This window comes from Capra hircus, chromosome 6, assembly GCF_001704415.2.
Source record: "Capra hircus breed San Clemente chromosome 6, ASM170441v1, whole genome shotgun sequence".
Lineage (NCBI taxonomy): Eukaryota > Metazoa > Chordata > Mammalia > Artiodactyla > Bovidae > Capra > Capra hircus.
Genome location: NC_030813.1, coordinates 21,290,273 through 21,296,233, shown reverse-complemented (window position 1 = coordinate 21,296,233; position 5,961 = coordinate 21,290,273). Strand labels below are relative to the sequence as shown.

General features: G+C 41.6%; 1 pseudogene; it reads right to left on the bottom strand.

Annotated features, from left to right (window-relative positions):
- LOC108636273 lies at window positions 335-3,797 on the bottom strand (annotated as a pseudogene).

Genomic DNA, 5,961 nt, shown 5'->3' with positions numbered 1-5,961 from the left:
TGTGATTGATAAGAAAAGCACATAGGATATTGTGTAGTAAGACCATAAAAAGAGATATTAGCTTGCTGGGGAGAAATATGAATATCTGATTTTCCTCCCAAAAGACTTGTATCATTGACATAGACAGGTACTACTTCTTTATCCCATCCTAATGATTGAATCGTAGGTGGATCCGGGAATGTATGCCCAAAAAGCCGCAGCCGCCCCGTTTTGTATCCGCTGTAATAATAATAATAACATGATCAGTATATTGGTAGGCGTCACCGGAGGTTGTACATGAGCCTCATTCTGAGCATATCGCATCAACGCCTCAATCTGCCTTTGGGTAGGCAGCTCACTCGTGGGCTCGCTCAGTGTCATGTGGTGCATTTGATGTGTCAGGGAGTTCCTCCGCCGCGCGTACCAGCCTCTCCGGGATCCAGCGCGGTGCTTCGGCATCCTGTGGAAAAATACAAACATGCCCGCGTCCCCATATTAATACAGGGTCTGGCCCATACCACAGATTGGTAAGTGGATCTTTCCATCGTACGAGTGGTTTTTTGCATGAGGACTGTTCTCCCCCAAAAACGTTGGGCTGCTGAATTGCCTTCTGCATCTAAAGTTAAAAAATTTAGAACATAAAGAGCATGATTCAAGGCATTATGCGGTGAGGGGCTATACAAGTCATTCCCCTTTTTTTGTTTTAATAGTTGATGTTTGAGACGCTGATGGGCTCGTTCCACAATACCTTGTCCCTGTGGGTTATATGGAATGCCTGTTTTATGATGAATTTGAAAAGAAAGACAAAAACGTTGAAAAGAACGGCTAGTATAACCAGGTCCATTATCTGTTTTAAGGGTTTGTGGGATTCCTGAAATAGAAAAGCAAAAGAGCAAATGTTGAATACAATGACGGGTTGATTCTCCAGTATGAAGGGAGGCCATGAGAAAATGAGAAAAGGTGTCAATAGAGACATGAACATATTTAAGACGCCCAAATTGAGGAATGTGAGTGACATCTGTTTGCCAGAGATGATTAGGGCGTAAACCTCGAGGGTTAATACCATATTGAGGGAGAACAAAGAATTGAGGACAGGTAGAGCAAGATTTTACGATTTGTCGTGCAGCTTCACGGGAAATCTTAAATTGTAACCGTAAAGAATGACTATTTGATGATGTAAGTTGTGAGATTTTTTGGCTGCATCGATAGCTGATTGAAAAAACACTTGTTTAGTAAGAACGTCCGCAGTGTGATTGCCTTGTACTAAGGCACCAGGAAGGGTGGAATGCGCACGAATATGCCCAAAGAAACACGGGTATTGACGACGGTGGAGGGCCTGTTGAATTAATTTAAATAAGTTAAGAACTTCAGGAGAGGTTGTGCCGATAATTGGAACAGTTTCAATCATCTGTAGGGCACCGACCACATAGGAGCTCTCTGTAAATACATTGAAGGAAGTGGATACAGTTAGCAATACTTGATGGACTGCAAATAATTCCACAACCTGGGCAGAAGAGAAACTGGTATGTGCATAATAAGTTTGATGGTTAATAATTAAAGCTGCAGTACCATTAGAAGATCCATCTGTAAATATAAGTGTCGCTTCAGGAATGGGTTTGTCGGCGGACTATTTTGGGAAAAATAAAGGCATGAAAGCTAGCAAATTGTAACAATTTATCAGAAGGATAATGATGAGTAATCCGTCCTGGGTAGTTTGCAAAAGCTATAGACCAGTTATCTGAAAATTGAAAAAGCCAATCTTGTTGTTCTAAAGCATAAGGAATACAAATGAAAGGGGGTTCCATACCAAAATATTGGATGGCCTCATGACGTCCTTTTGCTACAGTTTTTGCAACGAGCTCATAGTAAGGGAGCAGATGTTTGGTTGGAGTAGCAGATAGATATATCCATCGCAAAGGTTTATCTTGATAAAGAACTCCTGTAGGTGCTCGAGGGGTAGGAAGTATATACAAACCCCATGGCCGTTGGTAATCACAATAAGTAATCTGTTGTTGTCTAATAGCTTCTTCTATTGATTGTAAGGCTGATCGTCCTTCTGAAGAAAGTGTTCGGGGTGACGCAGGGTCAGAGTCACCTTTAAGGATATCAAATAAAGGCTGCAAGGTATAAGTGGGTAGTTTTAAATAAGGGCGTATCCAATTAATGTCTCCTAGAAGTTTTTGAAAAATCATTTAGAGTTTTTAAATGGTCAGTCTGTAATTTTACTAATTGGGTATTATAAACGCGAGGATATAAGGAGAAACCCAAATAATTATAGGGAAAATGAGTTTGAATTTTTTCATCAGCTATGACAAGACCATTAAGACTCAAGTGTTTCTTTAGAATAGAAAAAGCTTGATACAATAGATGTTCGTCAGCATGAGCTAGTAATATATCATCCATATAATGAACTAAATATAACTGAGGAAAACGTTGACGAACGGGAGCTAATGCTGTAGCAACAAATTTTTGACATAACGTAGGGCTATTAGTCATTCCTTGTGGGAGGACTCTCCATTGATAGCGTTGCATAGGTTCTTTAAAATTAACAGAGGGCAAACTAAAGGCAAATCTTTTACAATCTTGAGGTGCAAGAGGAATAGTGTAAAAACAATCTTTTAAATCTATAATAATGATATAGGATTTGTCAGATATAGCAGAAGGAGTGGGCAACCCAGGTTGTAGGGCTCCCATATGCATCATCGTTTCATTTACCTTACGAAGGTCTTGTAGCAACCTCCATTTTCCTGACTTCTTTTTGATAACAAAAATTGGGGAATTCCATGCAGAGGTAGAAGGTTCAATATGCCCAAGTCTCAGCTGTTCCTGCACCAGCTGTTGTGCGGCAGAAAGTTTCTCTTGTGTTAGGGGCCACTGATCGACCCATACCGGTTCCTCAGATTTCCAATCAATAGGATCGGCATGTGTCACAGGAGAATCAGAGGTCCCTAGGGAAAACACCCCAAGCCCTTTCGACTTTGATTAGATTTTAAATCAAGGGGTAAAATGATGCCTTGATGTTGTTTACCCAAACCTTGGTTTGGGAGTAAGCCCTGATCCAACATTAATTCTGTTACGGTGGGTGAAGGACTATATAAATAAACACCCATTTTGCTTAATATATCACGCCCCCATAGATTAACTGGAAGATGGGGCAGAATATAAGGCTTAAATTGGCCTGTATGGCCATCTTTATCCCTCCAAGTAAGAAGGGACGAACTTTGTTCTGGATTGGTAGTTTGGCCAATACCCTGAAGAGTGGAAATAGCTATTTGTTTAGGCCATGTAGTAGGCCAGTATTTTTCAGAAATAACGCTAATATCGGCCCCTGTATCAAGCACTCCGCGGAAAAGCTTACCATCAATGCGTAGCTCAAGTTCTGGTCGTGCCTCGGTAACATTTTGCACCCAATAGGCGTCAGAGGACCCGAAGCCTCTTTCTTGACGATCTCGGTTAATTGTTTTTCCTTGTATAACTAATGGAACTAAAAGAAGTTGAGCTATACGTTGTCCTGCATTAATCACAATAATTTTGTTAGGAGCGGAGGCTAATATTTTTATCTCTCCTGTATAATCAGAGTCAATCACACCAGGATGAATAAGTATTCCTTTTAAAGACGCACTGCTGCGCCCTAAAAGCAATCCAGCAGTTCCTGGAAGTAAAGGCCCAAACACTCCTGTGGCAAGGGTTTGAACCCCCATCTCGGGTGTTAATACTGTGTAGGAGGTGGCACAGAGGTCCAATCCTGCGCTGCCTCTTGTGGCTTGACAGAGGTCTGCAATGGTTCTTTTGGAACCTGCAGTGTTGCCCCATAACATTGTTTCGGGGCCAGGGGCTGGCCCCTCACCCAGTTTCCCGAAACCGGGGGTAAAGGATTACCTTGAACATCCGTTTTGGAACGACAATCCCGTGCCCAATGCTTTCCTTTTTTACATCGTGGGCATAAATTAGGAGTATTAGCAGGGATTTGTCGTTTTTGAGGGCACACTGCAGCCCGATGGCCAGGTTGACCACAAACAAAGCAACCCGAATTACCTGACTTTTGATATCTTTTCTTGTTCTTGGCTTGTTGCTGAAAAAGTACCTCTTTAATGCTTTTTCCTTGTAATGCCGCTGCCATAGCAATACCTTGCATGTAGGAGGGTCCAATATCAGCACAAATGCGAATAAAATCAGACAGATCTCCCTTTTTTTCGATAAGGTCGTAAAGCAGCTTGACAGGCAGAGTTAGCGTTTTCAAAAGCCAATTGTTTTGCAAATACCATCCCAGCCTTTTCATCTGACATTATCTTACCTATAGTATCTAAGAGCCGTGCCACGAAGTCCTGATAAAGCTCATCAGGTCCCTGTCGGACTTTTGAGAGATCTTCTGTCTTAATACTGGAGTTAGGAAGTTTTTTCCATGCCTGTCGAGCCGCATTTGATATTTGTGCATATGCACCAGGTAAAAAGTTAAGTTGAGTATTAGTAGCCTGGAAAGCACCTTCACCAGCCAACATTTCGTAGGAAGTCTGTATACCTTGTTGCTGATTGACATCGGCTATACGAGCACACTGTTCAGCATATTCAGATTTCCATAGTAAATAATCTCCCCCCGAAAGACAGGCCCTAGCTATTTGTTTCCAATCATTTGGGGGTAGATTTTGAGTACCCAAACTTTCTATCATAGCAATAGTGAATGGAGCGGTAGGACCGTATTGTGAGCAAGCAATCTTTAACTCTTTTAATTGTTTAAAAGGCAGAGCTTCATAAAAACGCTGGTTGTTATTTTCAAAGACAGGAAAAGCAAAAGAAAAGTCGGAGACGACCTCACCAAGTCGTTGTGCTTGTTTCAATGCCTTTTGCAGCGGAGACATAATCTCAGATGGAGGAGGAGGAGGAGGAGGCCCCGGAGGGGGATCGAGACCTGCTATAATGGAAGGAGCATAGGCAGGGGGCAGAGGCGGAGCAGAAGGAGATTTAGAGTTGCTAATGGGAAGCTTAATTCCTGAATTCTGTAAAGCAACAGTGAGGTTTTTTAAACATTCAATCAAATCATCTTTAGATGTTGACGCCCCCTTTTCTTGTGCTAAAAAACCCCAGTCTTCTTGATGGTATTTAGCAGCTTCTTCGTCTAATTCCACCTCATCTGTGGATGAAAATGAATCATCATTATCTGAAGGACGCGATAATTTAGAAAACGGAGGGTCGCCTTCAACTCCCTTGGGAACAGCATACCTGGGTTCCGGATCAGGAACATGTAGAGGATTTTCTTCCTGTTTTAATAAATTTCCTAAACGTTTTAATTCATCATTATCAAAGTCCAGACAATCACGAATTAGTGTCCAAAAGGATAAAGTTTCAACAGGCACCTTTTCAGGGCCATGTAGAGTATAATGAGCCCGAATTTGTTCCCCTACCTTTTTCCATGTTTCTAAATTTACTGTACCTTCTCTGGGGAACCAAGGGCAAGCTTCCTCAATAAATGAAAGAAAATTGATTAATTTAGGTTTGGAAACAGTAATTCCCCGATGTTTTAACATCACAGATAACATATGTACAAACAATTGACGACTATGCGTCTGTCCCATATTTATACTCTCAACTATAAACCTTACTACTCCTCCTCAATTTAAATTCACTTGTATACGTATATACTCACTCTTTTTAGCTAATAAGAGTAGTGGCGAGGAAAACTGTCGAAATCGAGCCCCACGTTGGGGGCCACCTGCCGCGGCCAGCACAAGCAAGAGTCACACCTGCATAGGGAGAAAACGGAGCGTCCCCGCTAAGAAAAATAAGAGAGAGACGAAAGATGGGGTTGAGAGGATCAGACCAAAATGGCTGATGCCTTCCTTTATTGTGCTGCAGTATATATAGGATAAAGTACGTGACTTCTGACATTCACAAGATTGTTCTTAATCTCCAAATACAATCACAAGACCCTTACCGTTGTGTACATCACAAATAGATAATCTATCTTCTATCAATAAGCTAATCTAT